This window comes from Aquila chrysaetos, chromosome 7, assembly GCF_900496995.4.
Source record: "Aquila chrysaetos chrysaetos chromosome 7, bAquChr1.4, whole genome shotgun sequence".
NCBI lineage: Eukaryota > Metazoa > Chordata > Aves > Accipitriformes > Accipitridae > Aquila > Aquila chrysaetos.
The window spans coordinates 39,442,859-39,463,258 of NC_044010.1; the positions used below are offsets into that span (position 1 = coordinate 39,442,859).

At 41.4% G+C, this 20,400-nt stretch overlaps 1 protein-coding gene across 2 annotated transcripts in view; it reads left to right on the top strand.

Moving 5' to 3' along the window:
- SRPX (sushi repeat containing protein X-linked) overlaps positions 1 to 20,400 on the top strand; it is a 50,918-nt gene that overhangs the window by 1,095 nt on the left and 29,423 nt on the right. The window lies entirely within an intron of this gene.

A 20,400-nucleotide genomic window follows, 5' to 3' on the forward strand; every position in this document is an offset into this window, starting at 1 on the left:
TGCGTTACCGTGGGTTGACAGTGAGGCCAGGCAATGAACAGGTGAGAAAGGTGTCTAATACAATTCACAGCTGTGCATGCAGAGAACCTCTGTTTGTTGAGGATACCTATTTTTTTGTATCCAGGAGCTATCCCTACTTAAGACATAGTTCTGCACCTGGAGGGGCATAAAATGGCATAATGATGGTATTTGTGAGCTGAAGTTAGCTTTTCTTATTTTTGTTGGCATGCTTCAAGTGGCTTCTTTCCAACACGAAAGATGCTGGAACGCACTTTTATGCTTTTTCTTTACAAAACACTAAGGTATTGGACACATCAGTTGCTAAATCAACAAAGACAACAGAAGTTTCTGTCCTGGCATTTCTCTGAGGACTATTGTACTGCCAAACTCTATTTTCTTAGGAAGATGACTGAATGCTTTACTTTGTGGTTCATGTGAATGTTAGTCTTCAATTAGTTTGCAGAGGATGCTAATATCCTGTCCTTCTCGTTCTTCCTAAAAGGCCAAATGTAACTTCTCCAATCTCAAAAATCTAATTTTCGCATGTAATCTTCAAGTTGGCTGCACAACAGCCTGCTTGTTTCAGCTTTCACTCATTTGAAAGTCCAATTTTCCTCTTATGCTTGGTGTCAAAGGCTCCAAGGAGCTTAAATCATCAGCAGCTGTATTTGTAAACCCTAATATAAAGTTAAGGTTTCATGTTCCATTTCTTTTGTTTGGTTGGTTTTTAATAGAGAAAATGTGATACTCTTTCAAATCTTTATTCTCAATATGAAATGTAGTGAAACTGTAAATAGGTATTTTCTTTAATGGTACTGTGTTGGTGTGTAACTCTGGACACGTTAGGCACAGAGTGCCATTAAGTAAACTAAAATAGGCTTCTTCAAAAAATCTCCATAGGATGCGTGTGTATGTGGCCTTCTCGAATACAGATTATACATGCACATACTTTAGTGAACTGTTAACCAGGAAGTTGACGCTTGACTATTTTGTAGACAAAGCCAAACAATCTATTTTGGATTAATACAAAATGCTTATTTTAAGTATTAGATTGTTATCTAAACACCAGAAATAGTCTAATCAGCTCTTGAATTCATAATTTGGTAACACTGAAGTTTTTAGTGTAGAACATTTGTGCTCTGTAACCCAAAGACTACGGTGAACACCACACTAAATAGAAATAATTTACATGCCGTAAACAGAGTTCTGCGATCAATATTTGATCGTAGGCAGTGAAAATCAAGGCACTATTCCGCCTGTGAAAATGTCGTTGAATTAACTATCTGCTTGGCATAAGGAAGGCAACTGAAAAATATCTGAATGCTTAAAATTCTTAAAATACTTAAAAGCATTAGAAGCAGCTGCTGTATTATCTGTAACGGTAGTTTCAAATCTTGAAAGGATGCCCATGGTCTTTTTCACGTTGTTCCATTCAAAGCCTGCGATGCACTGACAAAACCTCTCTGATGGCACCACTCAGAGAAAAGTCTGTTTGATCTTCAGGAACGTTTGAGATGTACCTTTTGGAAGTTAAAACAAGCTTAAAACCTTTTCCCTAAGGACTAGAGGGAGAGACGATCTTTGAGCTCTTCAGCGACTCCTTCTCATCAGGTTCTCCTACTACTCTTCCCCAGAGCTTCTCCCATCTCTTCTTTTCTGGTTTTCTGAGCTGTGAAAGACCAGTGTAGATCCTTACCCTGTTGGGCTCAGGCAGAGCAGTGCTGACCATCCAGTAGTGCCGGGTGAGGTTACAGCTGGACATACATACGTATATACGTACGGAAATCACTTCTTTGGTGTTTGGGGCACATGGAGATGAAATCAAGAGGCACTGCACAGTGTAAGACTGTTGTACTTGTGTCTTTACACTTTTAGTAGACAGATGAAAGGAAAAGCTGATCTATGATAAAATCAATGGGAAGTGGTTATACTGCATTAAAAAAGAAACTGTGCGTTGGAACAGGCTATTGGTGGGAAGGGACTGTGAACCTGGAGAGAGATGCCATTAAAATCCCTTGAAGACCATGTGATACTACAGAACTATTTTCAAAAGCTGTATGAAGATTTAGTTCAATGGAAAACGATGTATATGTGTGGTATGCTTGTAACATATGTATATATTTGGATTAAATATGAGTAGATGGAAGTCTGGTTGTGGAAAGGGTAGCACTTCTCAAAGTTGCGTTGTAGAGCAAGGGGTGTATCTGTGGGTGAGCCTTCCGAGTGCTGCAGCCGTTCAGAGAGGCAGTCCTTGCCCAATTGAGTTTATACTGTAAATAGACAAAGGATAGGAGGACAAAACTGAAGGAAGTAAATATTTAACATTGCCTAGAGTCATACGGCAGGCTTTAAAAAAACCTGGCATTGCAATTAACTTGATTCCCACTTGTAGCTCCTGTCCATCAGACCAAGCTGCAAAATGGTCAAGAAACAGTCTCCAGGGCCCTAAGCAGCTGGCGTTCTGCATTGCCAAGGGTGGGGCCCGTTGTGTCAGCTGAGGGTTTTTTTGTTGTTTGGTTTTTTTTTTTTTACATACAGCTTACTGTCTGCCTATTAATCTTAGGTGACAATTTGTGTAGAAGTATGTACAGGATCCACTTGTGTGCTTAGTTCTGTGCCCGTGGGTCCCCTGAACCTGAGGGTGCTGATAGCGAGCTTGTGGTGGGCACAGACCTAGGTGTTGTGCATGCTGGCTAAGCCCAGAACGTGTAGAAGGCAATTGCTGTCCTCAAATTGCTTGCAGTCCAAGTACCAGACAAAAACCAGCAGGTGAATTCAAGCACATAAGTATGTCCTAAGGCACAGCTTTATCCAAAGAGTTGTGCTTTGGACAGGTTGGCTCCCTCTAAATAAGCTCCAGCTAGCTGGATGGTTGCATATGAATGAATAAGACTTCCAGCAGCAGAGAAGCCTAATAGAAATGACATTCTCAAGTGACCTCAAATACAACAGGTATGTCATGTTTATATCAATCAATAATGTTAACTCATCCCCTGACGCTGCTTTCATATTTTCTTGTGTGAAGCGGGCCATCGTCATGAACTGTAGTAATTCTCTACTGAAAACTCCTCACGGCTTTAAGCGTTATGAAAGCACTGCATTTCTTTCTGAGTGGTCCTTAGGTAACCGGGTCATCGCAGCCTCTGTGCTAGGCCTGCTCAGACTGCTAGCTCTTCAGTAACACCTGGGGGCTTCGGTGCAACTGAAATGTCCAGGGGGAGATCACATAAACAAAGAGTGAAATTAAGAAAATTTTCTGAGAGGTGCTTTTTGTGAATTTTTCAGCTGTCCCTTTTCTCACAGTGAAATACACCTTGCTAAAGAGCACAGGCAAACTAATTGCATATAATGACTTGTGCAGTTAAGTCTAGGCGAGCATTGGAGATGGTACAGGAGGTGCAATAGAACAGTCAACGGCAGTTATTCTTCATGCCTGCAAGCTACTGTATCCCTTCTATTGTTGGTCCGCTGCAGTAGTAAATGCTAGCAGACATGACACGGGCTTCCCGAACATCTAAAGTATATAAATGCAGTGTTTATAAAAACTTGCAGTTGAGATTGCCATTGGTACAGGTAAGGATCTTGTTTGTGAAAACTATGATTGAGCTTATAACTTGGATTATCAAAAACATCTATTCTCAAAACAATTTGGAAATGTTGATGTTGAGGTGTGTTTTACTGTAGTCTTCTCATCTCTCAGTTGAAGCCAGTAGTTGTAAATGAGTATTACTGAAATATATGTTTTTCTCTCAGTTTAGAGATATGAATGGGATGGGTATCAATTGGGTCAAGTTTGTGGCTGATGAAGGTGCAGGGAACAAGATTTGGCATGCTATTGTATCGGCATTCAGTTGAATAAGCCATTGGGTTGAAAATTCAGACTCCTTGCATGTTTGATATATAACCTTAGGCAAGTTGCTTAGACTTACTTGCTCTTCCTTTCTTTTCCCTGTTGGAGATGCCTTTGTAAAAAGCCTACTACTTAGATACTGCTGTGTACTGATTTACAGGAAGGACGGAGTTTGGGGATGGGCATGGACTTCAGCCCACACTGTGAGATGTCTCAATGCACTGTTGATAAACCATAGTTGTCTGAAGGCCAGAGAGTGTGTGAGGAGCACCATTTGCATGGGTGTGCTGTAGAGACACAAATGATGAATCATGTATGAAAATATACTGATGCGTAAAAACATACTTAAGATTTTAGGTACTAATACAATAGTCTTAACTCTTGAGCCCTGTACTGTGCTGCCATACGTGAGATTAGATAGTGTCAGGGTTGCAGGAGCATCTTCCTTGGGAGAGACTGTTTCCAAGGAATGGGTTCCCAGCCCGCTAGTGTGATTTTTTTGGAGTGGAGAGCAATGAAGAGGCAAACACCAGCACTCCCATCCCTCCCTACCTCCAGCCCCATCACACTACTAATTTTTTGTCCAAAAAGCATATCAGTAATCTAATACTTCATGCAATTGTAATGTATACTGTGTTGTAATACAGAGTGTAATTTAATATTGTCAAGCTTTGTGTCTTTCACGGTACTTCTGTGAAACTTCTGAAGGTACAAATGTTTTTTCCCCAAATGGGGTAACAAATTACATGTTCCACTAGATACTTGGCTAATTTTTGTGCTTCTGAAATGGCTGTGTTTGTTGGTTGTTATTTTTTAAGTTGCTGTTTCAAGTTATGTTACACATTAAAAATTATGGTGTGCTGGGGATTGTCTGTTTCATAAGGCATTCACTTCAATTTTTTTAGCACAGTAAACGAATGGCTCAGCGTACAGGACATGGCTGGCTGGCACTTCGCCGCCACTGTTTCTAACTATTGATTATATTTAAAGGGCACTGTTAAGGTTGTTCAAACTGAAAATTTATGCTGCAGTACCTTGAAAGTGGCTCCAAATTACAGGTTTTAACTTTAACGATTCTGATCTTTCCTGTAACTTGAAATAGCCACTTAAGAGCTCTGCCAGAGTTTGAAACCACTTCAACTTGTCATTTGGCATATCTTTACATGAAGAGAGAAAGGATTTTTATATTTCTTGAGAGACCCATGGAAATAAATTAAATTTCCCATTTAATCGCTAATTTTTAAATTTTTTAAAATTTAATTTTATTATAAGTTAATACATATGGGAAGCTCAGATTTGTCAGTATCTTCCTTTGGTTTGCCTTAATAATCTTGACAAGGTTTTGTTGTGCTTGAGGAAGTAAATGGTGTCTTTGCTGTGTACATAATGCACAGAAATGTGGAAAGAGTACTTACATGGAGAGTAAAGCTCTGTCAAATGCAACATCAGGATGACAAATGCTTCCCCCACCCACCATTATCTCTAACTAGTGTTTCTTGGCAGCTGCAGGGATTTTCCCTGAGAGAAATGTCTAAAATTACATCCCCCTATTCAGTTCCGTGAAGATGGAGCGAGAATGCATTTAGCATGGGAGAACGTTAAGAGCCTGCTACCAGCATGCCGAAGTGAATCTGTCAAAATATCTTGGTGCTGGAATACTGTTAAAATGCAACTTTTCTGCTAAAAGGCTTATTTGAGGAGAAAGTATTGCTCATGGGTTTTTGCTTGTTTCCTAAACAGAACTCACTGGACTGGCTGTGCTGCAGTTCCCCAGTTTGGCTGGCTGGCCTTCATCACCAACTCCCGATTTTTATTTTTAGTGCTATTTTTGTGCTTTCTTCTCTAGCACTTAGCAGATGCTACCTTGCAAAAGCAGCTACTTTGCGTTCCTTCATATCCTTCTCAACAGCATCTCTTTTTTTTTTGTTACTTTTGGGTGTTGTGTTTTCCCTTCAGGAAACGTTAGACAACTGTGGCCTGATTTTGCTGATCAGGATGGACTACTCCTCCTCTCCCCGGCTGTCCTGGGCTTCCTCCTGCCCATCCCTGCTGCCTGATTCCTGGCGTGTAAGACCTTGGGCAGGATCCCTCGCCTCGATCCCTGTTTGTTCAGGTGCTAACGCAGTAGGAGCCAGGTCCAGCCCTGGCCGGGGCTCCTGGGCATGTTTGCAGTATAGGAGAGATTTCCAAAATGGCTTTCTCCCAAACCTACTCTTGTTCCTGTTTTGCGTTGCTGGAAGCATCCCCTCTTCTCTCACCCGGGCGGCAGTTTTCAACGTTTTTCTACTCTCCTGCTTGCGTATTTTTAACTCAGCTCTTGACTTTGAGGCAGGCTGCCCAGCTTTCTCGACTCCCCCCAACTGTGAGTAACGTGGTGGCTTCATGTGTGATCTGGCAGCGAGTTGCTGCAAGCCTCTGGGGAGGGGGAAGCCCACTGGCGAGGCCAAATCAGGACATGGCTCACATAAATTTATCTAGGATGTCTTCCTTTACCCTCTCGTGCTGTTTGGTGTGAAATAAGCAACGAGGGTAGGACCCATGTTATTGCTTTTGATGGTGCTGTCTCTTTCAGCTGGCCTTCTGTAGGTCTTTGCTGCCCTGGTTTCAGCTGTCGAAGGTTAGCTCAGTAATTGGGAGAGCTGCTCTCCCCTCCCAGCAGTGTGCAGGGCAAATTACAGGCTGGGAGAGGGAAACATCCCCAGCCGTGCAGGAGCACTGAGCCTCTGCCAGCCTGTGCAACTCAAGCCAGGGGCAGTTGGGTGCTTTTGGCAAAGGTTTTTGCCGTTTGAGCAGATGCAGTTTGTATAACTTCATGCTTTTTGCTTACTCAATGAAACTGTGTCTTCATCTGAGGACAGATGCCATCAGTGGAGTTTAGGTTAGCTGCTCTGAGAGACCAAGTTTTTTGCTCAGTGCACAGAGCTCAAAAAGAAATGAGAATGCTTGAAAAGATATGTGTTCTGGGTTGCTCTTCTGAGACGGGTCATTATGAGCTATTTTCGGGGGGGGGACGGGACCTCCCACAACCAAAACATGCAAGATGCATATCGTAAAGATTCTTGATTGCATTCATTTGTTTGAAACTGGTAAGTATCTATGTATGTGTATATATGTCTTTGATTTGTATAGTCTTTGAATTGTGACATGCAGCTGTGTCCTTCAGGAAGGCTCAAAGAAACTTCTGCAGCTTTGCAGGAAAATATACAACGTTAAATTTTATGTTACTGCTGTCACTTGCTCCAGATCTTGCAGTGGATAAAAATATACATGTGTGAGAATACTTGACATATGCAATTTGGATGTTTTAGAAGTTTATGTTATAAGGAAAGTTTGTTTTGAAAATTCTGAAATTACTGTGGTGGTGTTACAGAAGGAACCCCTTTTTTTCCAGTCGTGTAAAATTTAAAATTTGTCACAACACTGAATAGACAGGCTTTCTTACAATTTGAGCAGTGTGATTGAAGACATCTGATTTTACTCTTCCCTACTTCTTGCCCTCTTCTTGTTCTTTTCAGGAAATGCCATTGCTGTTTAGGGTGCTGGATTTAGACGTGTTGTACATATATCCACTAAGAATAGCATTGCAGTTTGAAAGCAGTCATGTATTCAGGCTTCTCCAGCGGTGCCGTGTCATGCTGCATGGTTTACCCGAAACCTACACTTAACCAGTGTGGGCTGGCAACATGAGTCACTTAGCAAAGTCTGTCTCCTTTTAGGCTGTACCGTGAGAGTTTTAGCCTGCTGGGGTCTGTGGTCCATCCTGGTGTCCCTCAGAGGTCTTTTGTCAGGCTTCCTGACACTGACTGGCCAGATGGGGGGAGATGCTGCTTCCAACTCCTGCCTCAGAGTGAAGTTATAAGCCTATGCCAATTGCATTTTTCTTTAGAACTGTCAACTTTAGGGCAATGCAGTTAAAAGTAATTACTTGATTCAAATCTGCCTGTCTTGAGTCCATCCATTGTGGCTCTCTAGTTATATTGTGTCACTCATAAGTAAAACAGGCCAAAATTAACATGCCTCTGTCTAGCTATTCTTGAAGATTAAAAACACGTTGGCTTGCAGACATTCACTGTTCTAAGCTGCCCAGAGGCAGACAGCAGAAACAATATGCCTGGTGCTGAGTTACGGTGGCAGTGAAATGTTTAAATAAAAAAACCAGCCCAACAAATAACAAAAAGGTCTTTCCCATACTTTACTTTTCTAGGAGAGGAATGGATGTGAGTGCCCCGTACGGAGAGGGGGTACCTTTCTTATTGCTGTAGTAAGGAAAAAAGGGATGTCTCGCTGAAGGTATTTTTTGTAAAGGCATCTGACTGGTAGTTTGCTTCAACTTTGTACCACTGATTTCTTTTTGTGACATTAAGGCAGCTGGTTAGGCTGTGTCTGCATCCCCTTTGTAATATGGTTTGTCTGGAGAGCTTTGACTGAAAACATTCATATAAAGAGCAAATACTGTTATTACTATTGCATGTGCTGTGCATCATATTAAGTAAAACCATGTGGGTGTGTTTAGTTATGGAACTGCTAGAGGTTGCTCTTGGGTGTCTTTAAAGCTGTAAAGGGGTGACGTGTGCCTGGCTATGGTTCTGGGCATACCTGTATGCTCTTCTGGCTACTCTTTCCATTGCCCTAGTTACTGCTTCAGTTACAGCTTCTGGCTGTGTTTCCATGTTGGTAGCTATCAGGAACCACAATTTGAGTTTCTCATCGTTACTTGACATTTGTTGTAACGAGGTAGGAAATATGTGTCTGGGAGAAACGGGAGATAACAGTAACTGAAAACTTGCTTTGACTTTGAGTTTAAGAAAATTTCTAGTCAAATGCATCAAATCCTGAGTAGTTCTGTGGTAAGGGAAGGCAACTTTTGCATAAATGGCTAGCAGTGCTGTTGATATCACTGATACCTTTTCGCACTTTCCACCAGCACACTAGAAGCTTGCAGTGGTTAACTGGCTGACAACTTGTCATCTTTTTGGAAAATACGAACACCTGAATTGTTTTTTTGGCTCTGTTTTTAAGAGAGGTGCTTCCAATTGGGGTTCTGTGCCTCTCTCAAACTGAATGTCAAAACCAGAATATTAAAAAGAATATTAAACTCTATCTTTAGATGGCTCCAAGGCATTTCAGACCTCTTAGATACCAGTAACAGCACGGGATGTGCACTGCAGCCCTGAAAGTTCCTTTGTTTTACTCTTATCCAAAATCATCCTTTTGCAATATTTTTGTCTGGCAGTTTGTAGGGAAATCTTTAATATGTGGCATACTTGTAAAATGATTCAGACATTTTAGCTATAACATACATTAAAAACCACATATATTGTGTGTGCAATAAAAGATAACTTGTACCTCATCGGAAAGATAATATGATTGATTTATAGCTGATTTCCCTGTTGGAAGAGTAAACTGGTTTGCCAAAACAGATCAGTACAAAGGAATTGAAAATAAGTCCTCCATTTGAGTTATAAAATATTTCCATGTTTGTAAGCCCCTCACAATGAAAATTAGGTTTGATTTATTTGCAGTGGGTGAATGTAGTCTCTAAAGCACAACCCTGGTCTCTCTTTACTCTTCTGCCTTTAACAAAGCTATTCTTTATTGCACAAAGACAATGAGAAGGCAGGGCAGGGAACAGAAAAAATTCATATTGTAGTGCATGACACATGAGAATAAATTCATGTATTATTAATGTTTTTTTGTGGTGTAGAGCCTGATGGTTCTCAGGGTTCCAGTTCACAGGAAGCCATGCCCTCCAAAATGTTCTCAGTCTTTCTTGGATAAAGACACCATGATAAGTGGAACTGACAAATGGCAACAGAAGTGCGCAAAGGGAAGACATAAATAAGACCTCGTGGCTGCATAGATTAGTTATTGCACAATTTAAATAAAGTTCAGCTGGAAAGCCCTGTGCACCAGTACCGTTCAACAAACTGCAGGCTCTTCTCATCACCCTCCTCCTAAGCCCTTGTAGGAGCTGATGCAGCAGTTTGTGTTTTGGATTATATTTCTCAAACAGTTCTTTTAAAACCATCCTATTTAATTCTTAGTCACTTAGTCACTTCTAGTTTCCACTGTGGAAAGAGCTGTGAGGAATCCCAGCCATCGCAGTGAGATACTGTGCGTGTGTGAGCAGGGGAGGAGGAAGGCTTGGCAGGCTCCACGGTATACAACAGCTTACAAGTTCATACAGGATTGCATCTCTTTTGGGCTTTTAGTTGTCAGGCACCTGCGATGAGAGTGCTGCAGCCCTGTTAACAAGCTCCTGAAAATTTCTGAAGGCTTGAGCAAGCTGTACGTCAGGGAGCTGGCTGATGGACTGGTCCTGCTAACAGCTTCTTGCCAAGGTGGCGGGTTGTTGAGGGGTGGTTAAAACAACCTGTAATATAGCTGCTTTTTCCCCGAAAATGAGTTCTGTTCTCGGAGCGAGCTGGGTGAGGGAGTTGGAACCAGGGAGCTTATTGTGAGGTCTTGTTGGAGGTTGCCCTTGGCCTGATTTCTTACTGGCAAATGTTGGCTTGTATCAGGCTGCTGTTGAACTGGTGCCTTTGCAAATAAGAGATGCCGAAGAGCCTGTCCGCTGCAGAAGGGCAGAGCGGTGAGAGGCAGATGACTGGATAGCTGCCGTGTACAGCTTGTGTAACCCCTTGCCGTCTGCTAGTATTTTGTGCGAAATGTAGCATCCCATTTTCTTTGATGTAACAAGGCCAGTACAGGACTATATATAAACAGCGGGCGAATAATGCTGATTGTCTTTTGCACACAAAACACACTACACTGTGGAACTGACTGTACGTTTCCAATTTTGCATATCATAGTAAAATTTCGTAAGAAAGAAGGGAAACTTTAAATCATGAAAAGAAATCAACAAAACTCAAAAGCCCATTTGTAGATAGGCAAGTGTGTGGATCCTTTGGTTATTATTTGGTCTGTTTGCAGTGGAAATCCGTGTCGAATCTTTCACCGTTTTTAATGACACAGGATCAGATTTGAAATGGAAGGCAAGAGCACTAAATCAAGGAACCCGAGCATTTGATTTCTTGTTTGTGTCTGGGTGGTCCAAATCGTTAAGGCTTTTTCCAAAAGCTATGCAGGCTCCCCAGCTGAAGAGATTGTATTTATTTTCTGTGAAATGTCATGCCTGGTTGAGATACGTAGAAAACTGTGGAGTTGACATTTTTTGATTATTTAAAAAAAAAAAAAAGGGGGGGGGGGAGCTTTCAAATTTCTAATTTCCACATAGAAGCCTTCAGGGTTAGGGCTGTCATGGTGCCATGCGGGCTGGCAGTGGGACAGGGACCTTCCCCAGCAGCCCGGAGGCAGGGAGCAGAGCTGGGATGGGGACCAGCTCCTGCTGCAGGGACAGAGTGGCTCTGAGGCCAAGCCAGGGGCCCTGATGTGCGAGGGGCTGGCAGGGTTGGAGCTGGTGTGAGCGTTACGGGGAGCGATATGTCTAATGTGTTTGACCTCCAGCTGGATTTTTGGGTTAAATTCCACATTATTTATAGTGTATTAATTCTTAGTAACGATTTAGGCAATGGTTTCATTTTTCTGTGAGAATTATTACTAGCTTAGTACTTTTTCTGTGGATTAATAACTTTTTTTTCTTTTTTAGTTCCCAGTGTGTCTGACATGCTCCCTTTTTACATCCGTATCTCTGGTCTGTATGACAAACTTGCAGGTTGTCAGTCTGCCTTTAATGGCAAGCCCTGAAATCTCATGAGTCAGTTTTTCAGACTTTTATGCTTCTGTGAGGAGGAAACGGTGAGAAATATGATGGCATCTCTATCTTGTCTTCATGAGACAAAACAACTGATCTTTGCTGTATGTCCCCAGTTTCTTTGAATAGCATAATATTTTGACACTCAGAAGAAACTTCATGTGACAAAAATACAAACAAATCCATAAATCTGTTATTTTAAAATGTCTCTGCTGTGAGTTTGGCTTGTTCTTTCTGAGACCCTCTATTTGCCATCTTCAGGACATTTATGAAACTTGACTAAACTGCCTTTGTGGACAACTAAAATTCATAGAACTGGCTATTAAAGGATTATATCCTAATTATGTTAAGTGAACCCTGACCTTGGTAATTTGAACTCTCTGCCAGCTTGCTTGCTAGAGCTGGTCATTCCTGCCAGATGTTGTTCATCAATGCTAGGCATCAGCCTTCACTTAACGAAAGGGACCCAGAGTGTGGCCATCCGTAGGGAACATAGCTGCACCAAATACAGCACGACTTCGCGTTTCCCTGCTTAGCCCTGCTGCTTCCAAGCACGCTCTGTCCTGATGTCAGGAAGCTGGGGCTGGACCTGCCGCTGCATTTCCAGGAGCTGAAGGGCATCATCCTTCTTGCTGAGGACCATGATGCTGGGCACAGCCTCTTGGTATCTGCTCCTGGCCTCGCAGGATGGGAGAGATGGGGAGAAGGGAAAGGGTGCTGCTGGATATTTGGTAATGATGTGGTGCAGGCAGGAGGAGGAGAGAGGTAGGCACATACAGTCACCGTCTCTGTTGTGCTGCACTAGCTGGGGATGCACTTGTGGTTTCTGCATCCCCGGGTCGCTCACCGCCTGGCCGAGCGGTGCGGAAGCTCTGCCGAAGCTGGGACTGGGTTACCAAAGGAGAAGCAGCCCACAGCATTTACTGCAAGATGCTCCTCTTCTCTCCAAAAGGTTTCTTTTAGGGTCCCTTTTTAGGTGTTCCAGTCACCTTTGCTGTTTCTGGTAGTGGCAGTGGATTTTCACTGCCCTTTTCCCTCTCCTGAAGGAGCAGGCTGTAATTCTGGAAACGTGGTTTCGGTGTGTTGGGGTCATTAATTTTGTTTAAGTTATTATGTTGGTATTGCTAGGTTTCTTTTTGCTTTAAACCAGCAGTTAGAGTTCCAAAGACTGAGGAAATTGAATTTTATGTTGATTTATTTTTATTTACTTTCTAGTTTGGGGCATTTGAAGTTTCCGAGCATTGTCTTTGGCAGTATGGCTATATATATATTTTTAACATAAAGCTAATGCTTCTCACCAATCATGTAATTTCAGCAGATACAGTTTAAAAGAATCACCAAAAGATCAAAGTCTGTTGTATCTAAAGCCATCAATACAGTGTATTTTTTTGTAATACTTTTGTGACTTCTGTGATACGCATGTATCATTAGTGGAACTGGAGCATCTAAGCCAATATCCTTACAAACGACCTTGGTAACCACTCTTTCGGAAGGAAAATTGTTTACCTTCTTGTTTTCAGTAGAAGTGAGAACTTGGAGAATATCCTTCTGATTGGGAGTTGCCACTGACATGAATATTAATGAAAAATGAGCAAGGGTTTGGAGGGAGTATCTCAAGTATTCCTTTAAAATCTAATCAGCATTATTTTATGCTGGCTGTAGCAGAAGAACTTTTGAATCTACCTTAGGATATGATTAACATTTATTATTTTAAACAAAATGAGCAAGCCAGTTCTCATCACTTGGTTTATACAACTTCTGTGCTTTTGGCTGTGGACTCCATATTAAATACTGTTTGTTTTGAGGCTGTTTTTAATACTAGTCTTCAGAAATAAATTAAATTCCTACCTCCTAAGTCTTGACAGCAGTTGTTTACTTTTTCCTTCAATTGATTAGTTTGCTATTAAATGTCAAGTTCCTCTGCACCTCTTTTTGTGGTGTTTTGTGTTTTTGTTTTTTTTTTTTTTTTATTCAACCTCTTTTTCTGTTGTCTTTGCTCAGTTTTTGACCTGCTGACTGCCCTACATGGCTCTGAGTTGTTCTTCAGCTCTTCCTCCCTGGTGTAATGCCTGCTTTTTCTCCTTTATGCTATCCTTGCAAAGCACTAGTAAAGCATAAGTAGTCCTGGAGTCCTTAGAAGTCTCTATTTTTCTTCCAAGAAGGGCCTCCAGTATTAATGCCAACAGCCCTTAATGCTTTCGTCTGTTTGCAGGGTGTTTGCAGGTGTTGTGGATAAAATAACAAATTTTCTAGAGCAGAGACTTTGTAAACCAATGTTTATGGTTCTAATTTCTCTAAAAGGAAGCTGCTCACATGGAAGTGAGAAGTAAAGTATGCTGTGACAGACTTCTGGACTACAGTCGTATTTATTCATAAGAAGGTAACTAGTGAGAAAATGCAGGCTGACAAGCTGAAGCTAACTTGGGGAGAAGTCCTGCTTGAGCTAGTTGAGGATAGTGAGCCACAACAGAAGATACCTTTTTTTTTTTTTTAAGTGGTGACTTAAGCAGAGAAGGTAAAGAAAAGTTGCACGGGGGAGAAGTCCTCAAGGGAGCTTGCTGCCAGCATAGGGTTTACTGTAGTTCTGTGTCACTTCTGACACTGTGTGACTCCACTTACTGAAGAGCAAGAGGAGATCACAGTCAGTAACTTCACATTTTTTCCACTCCCATTCTGTTTTCTAGGAATTTGTTGGACAGTTTCCTATGGATTACAGGCAGCTCCTGATGCTAGTTTTCAAGTGTTGGTGTAGTGTCTGATACTTAGAGCTGAGTTTTTTTCCTAGGGAGCCTTTCTTTTAGTCTCCTCATAAAATCTGAAAAAATATTTTTAAAATGGCAGAGCATCAGAAATAACACATGACTCAAGGGTAAAGAGACGATCAAGGATAAAGAGAGGAAAGCAATGTATCTGGTGCTGTAGTATTAAAAGTTAGATACTGAGTTGTGCCAGTTTCCAGTGTCAGCATTTAAAAAAAAAAAAAGATTTCTGCCATCTGTCACCAATTCAGAATACATCAGGATTAGTTTTCAATCTCTTCCTTTGGAAAGTTACCCCAAGATCCACTGGAACTTGTCATTAAGGAGACTTTCAGCTTAAATGTTCTTTACTTAATTAACCAGTTACTAGTAGTTCTACCTCTTTAGTTACCAGTAGTAATACCTCTTTCAGTCCCTTATTGCCCTTCTGTACGTGGCCTCCTGTTTTTCTGCCTTTTCAATCTGTTCCTAAAGTGTAGGCCTACATTTAAGACCCTATAATATCTTAATATAAGGGGAAAAAAAGCATATTGAAGTATGTTCACAGGAATTATTTTTTTCTGGATCTTAAAAGATAACAGTCTTATCTATAAGTGGTAGCATTTGTTTGCCTCTTCAGAGTCCCAGTTTGCTTTTCCATCTTGCAGCCTTCTAGTGCATCTAATGGGGCGCCTGCCCACAATGTACCCTGTCCTTTCATCCTTTCCCCGTTGAAGAAGCCTCTGAAGCATCTTGTTTATGTGGGACTTTATGTGTAATTCAGGCTCGATTTGTTATAAACTCAGTTTCATAGATTTCATGAGAAAAGTCTAAAAAAAAAAAAAAAAAACACCAAACCAAAAAACCCCCAAAACTCCAGTTGCTTCTGCTTAGCGTAGAAGGTAGCGATGGCCTATGAGAGCCCTTTGTGCTAGAAGAGTTTGTGCCACAGGTGGGGGCTCGTCCCCAGGATCTGCTGTCCTGATGGAGGTGTGCCCTGCCGTCAGGGATGGAAACCACTGCGGCATCAAAGCGTGTTCATCTGAACAGGGTTTCATCCCAGCGCCTGAGGTAGTCTTTAACCCTTTCAGGTAGCCTGGAGGCAGACTAGTCAGTGCGACTGTTGTGTGAAGGTGGCTGTTGACTTCACCAGTATGCAGCTTATCTGGTTTCCTGGAGGATTCCAGTCATCCCAGCTCTTAGGAAACTCTGATGAGACCAGGTACGCACAGCTGAACGATGCTGTCAACAGACCTGTGTTGCTTGCCTTCAGTGAGGTAAAAGCTCTCAAGGTCCCTGCCAGCCCATTGTTTTCTCATGACTCCAAATTCACACATCAGTTTGATTTTTTTTTTTTAAATTAGTTTATTTATTTACTTATTTATTTATTTTTATTAGGATGTGTAAGTAAGATCTCTCAGCAAAGCGGCTTTGGAAATAGAGTGCCTCTGGGTGCTGGTCACACGTTTGTCTAGGGGGTCACACAATCTCCGAAGTCCTGGCAGAAGAGGAGGGGTTGCTAGCAGGATGCAGGTGGGCAATTCTCGGCTCAGGCTGCTAAACCACTGTGGAGAAGAGGGCCAAACATATGTCAGCAGTAGAAATGCTGTGAGAAGCTAGCCTAGAAAACAGAGGGCAGGTGGAGGCATACTGCAGGTTTATAAAATAGCTGGAATTTACTTAATTGCCTGGAACTTTGTGCTTAGGTAAATTAGGCTATTGTAGTCCATTTGACTGGTGACAAAGCTGTGAATAATTGAGATGAGCTGGTGTCTGACAGGATGGGGGACAGAGTCTGTGTTTAGCTGTGGACAAGTATTACTGGTGGACCATGCCATGTGAGAGCAGCAAAGAAACCAGTAACGCTTACAGATGTCCAGACCATGGGCAACGTGTGGACAGCCTTTGCAGAGCCTCTTGTAGTTTGTCAAGCACAGAGTGCAAATTCTTCTAGATCAACAGCTGTCTGTATTTTCCATGCACAACCCCATAGCTGCTGTAAATAATGAAGGCTTTGCTTTTCTGATATGCTTAACTTCTGGCTTAGACCACATATGTGCTCAGAATAGCAGATATATTATCATGCAGTATGCAGCTGTGGTAGCTGTGTTTTATGTAGATGTAATGCGGTGTGTTTACCCTCCTTAAACCTATTGATTAAAGAATGTACATTTTGTTCAGCTGAATTGATTTACATTTTAGTGTTCATGACAGTCTTTGTCCTTTCTTTGGTAACAGTCTGTGGCACTGTGACTGTTCCTGATCATAAAGAGAAATGCTGCCATTAGGTTTTTTTTAGCATTATTTATTGAAGAGTTCCTTAAGCAAAAATCAAACTTTGAGTTCCTCATGGCCTGAACAAAGGAAACATTTTTCTCTAACCTCCTCCGTGTTGGTCTCCTGCTGGCATAACTAGCTGCCATTCCAAATGTTCAGGGACTTCTTTTGCTTGCCTGTCTTTTGGGGTTCTTTTTATTTTGTTTTGCTGAATTTCAGTTTATTGCAAGATCCTTATCAGGTGGAGCCCTTTTATAAGGGAGGACAGATGCTCTTGCGCCTTCTCTTGCCAGCTTAAAAAAATCACGGAAGCTAACTTCTTCCTCTTTCTCTGTACGTAGTTATTTAAATGTTTGATTTGGCGATGAGTCCAAACAAAAAAACCCCTCGCTGGTCATGCTGAAAATCAGCATTTCATGAGAGCACCGTTCATGTACATAGCGTTCAGATTTTTCCCTTTGAGCCAAGCTCCCAGCTTGACCCCCATAGCCCATCTACTTGATGAATCATTGTGGTACCTTGTGGGTTGTACTGTTCAGCAATCAAGGGAATGTGGCCTGTGTGGGAGATAAGGAACAACACAGGAGATGACTGATATTTCTCTTGAAGGTCTACCAATGTCAGCTCCGAAGTATATCTTTATTAGCCTGTCGAGCTGTTTTTTTTCCACAAAGTCAACACTTTATTTCAATAACAGAAGCCTTTCATCCATATGTTTCACCTTTTTGTCTAGATTTTCTTTGAACAAATTTTCTGTTGAAAACCAGCTACATATATGTATATATTTTTTACAACCCTGAAATTGCATTTTAAGCAAAATTTGATGAAATCCTTGCTTCCCATTGAATCACTCAAAATGTCACATCACAAGAGCAATCCGGAGCAACTAGAATTTCCAGAATTAGGATTCTGGAAATGCCTCATTTGTTTTCATTGAATGTAAGGACACAATTTTCATGAAGGATATTATTTTTTTACAGCTTCAAGTGAATAGTGTTTAAAAATCAATTACCCAAGGCCTTTGGTCATTTTATGTGTGTATACTGCAAGCAGTATTTGAATATACTGCTCATCCTAACCCTAAAGACACGATTAAAAAGCAAATGCATGTGCAATGGAACAAGATACCTGGGAGCAGCCTACGACTGCACTAAGGTTCCTGGACTGTACGTGTGTGCTGGCAAAGGTGTTTGTAGCCTCTTGTTAAGGCTGCCAGCTTTTCCCTTAACTGCTGCTGCATTGCAGGACTTCTGCCTGGGTTGAGTCAGAGCCACTTGAACAACTTCCACTTTTTGCCAGTCTGGAGAGGGAAAAATAAACCAAAGTCAGTGGTGGAAAGTGTTTTGCTTTGGATTTTCTGTATCTAAGATATCTACGCGTGTACATAAAAGGAAGCGGAGTGAATTGTACTTCACAGAGTTTTCTGGACCAACACTAACTTCTGCGTCCATGCAGTTTCCATCTCACCACTGATTTTTGTGAGAGTAAACCATGTAGGCATGGCTGCCTCCTTCTAGATATGTGACTTCATTGAAATGAACACGACAAGATGCCTTATGCCAGGAGTAGTGTTTTCTTTGTCACACAGTATTTGCTAGCACATGAAAGGAGTTTTGTTTTGTTAGCTGACTTCTGTGTAAAGCAATAGTTTTCTCAACGTGTAATTAATCTGTTTTGAAACACCTTCATGGCTTGGTGTCAGCTGCAGAGTTTCTTCATAGTCACATTAGGTCACAGATGGCAAGGGAGGAGGGAGGAGATTATCTTTTGGGAAAAGAATCTGTGCCTGCATTTTCCTAATCAGATGCGTGATTTCTGTGTAATTGGACGGTTTTATTTCACAAAGCATAAGCTACTGCTGGCATACAAACTTCAGACATCTCTGACCTCTTTTGAATTTGCTAATTCTGAAGCTTTCTGTTCTGCATTTCAGTTGTGCTTTGATTATGATGACTTTGAAAGAACTGTTCTTTGATGGAATCTCGTGTGAGGCATTTCTCTTGAAGCAAGTTAAAACCTGTGCTTTAAAAGATGGTGTTTGCACCTTAATCAATACTGAGACACAGTGAATTAATCTGTGTATAGCCCTGAGGGGATCTTCTTGGTATGGGATTACTTTCTGTGCCTGAAAGACCTTACACCTGCAAGGAATAGAAGCACAACAGTGGCGTGGAGCTTGCGGGTGTGCATGGAAGTTCAAATCTATGCTATCCACATGTGTATTTCCGTAAATACAGGCAGGGAAATTTCTAAACCTCTCTGGAACTTAATCATCTGGGCTACTAAACTGCACATAGGATTATTAACTTGGTCTGGATGTGTGAGCTATGTTTGGATTCAGGAATATGCCATGACTGTCTTGATATCCTCTGCTTCTCAGTTTAGCACAGCTCTTGCTGAATACAAGGTTGTTGGGTTTCTGTGCTTTAACTTCCTTTCCCATACATTGCAAAGACAGCTGGAACTACTGATTGAGTCAAGCAGGGGACTGAAAAGTGGTGTGGCCAGTGGGAACATCCTTTGAGCAGAGGAGGGCAGATAATATCTTTTCAGTTACTATGCCTATTGAAGACTGCTTAATATGAGCAGTTGCTGTTAGATTCTCTACAGTTAAACATGTTCATTAATAACAGTTGCACTTCTATATCAACCTGCCTGTAGGAAGGTTCAAGGCAAATCAGTATCTGTGGCTATTTATTAATTGATTTTGCTGACTCTTCCTCTGCTATTTGTTCTGCTTTGATTTCTTTAACAAAATAAATGTTATGTGTGTGTGTATATATATATATATATTTAAGCTTTACAGATGAGGTGCAACAAAACACCTGAGTGTGCAGGCAGTTTTTAAACAAATACTGAAATCCCACTGAAGCTAATGGCATATAAGCATGAGCTTTGCAGAACTGGGGTGTAAAGTTCAACCACTAAAGAATGAGATGAAAAATCTGGCTTTCCATTTTTACTACCATCATAAAATGAGTGAAGTATTTTTACACACAAAATAAAGCCTTCTAATCTGAAGGTCATGACCATTTTTGGTGCCTCTTCTGCCTCCTCATGTACATCTTCCAGACTTCTGAGGTCTTAGTGTGACCTAGCCCTGCATACTGCAAGAAGCTCTACAGTCTGCTGCATATAAAGCTAAGTTTTTAAAATCATATATTTGATATGGCTTCAGGTACTGTGGAATGTAAAAGTCTGAGGCAAAACATTGGAGGAACGGAATCCAGATGTTCAACTTATTGGTGGAAACTGGTCAGCCTCTTCTTAAACATGCTTAAACTGATCAGCTGTTTGAATATGGAAGAAATTCCCAAGTGCTCTCCTCTGTTTTGAAGGATAGATCATATGTGGAATGAGCCTTTCCTTTCCTCCCAGTGTCAAGAGTAGACAGTGTCTGCAGAGCAGAGAAGATGCCATCTAAGCTCATTTAACTTGCGTTGTTTCCCTCTGGGCAATACTGGGTGTTCATTACAACTGGTTTTTGGTTTGTTCCCCCCCCCCCCCTTTTTTTGTTTTGGTTATTCTGTGAAATTTGCCATGCAGCTGAAGTTGGGAATTATCACTGTATTTTTAGGGTTGGTTTTTCTGTTCTCCATTTCCCAGCAATGTTCAAAAAGTTGGAACTGCAGTGATCTTTTCTGAAATACATATTTATGTAAATTCATAGAATCATTTAGGTTGGAAAAGACCTTTAAGATCATCAAGTCTAACTGTTAACCTAGCAATGCCAAGTCCACCACTAAACCATGTCCCTAAGCACCACATCTACGTGTCTTTGAAATACCTCCAGGGATGGTGACTCCACCACTTCCCTGGGA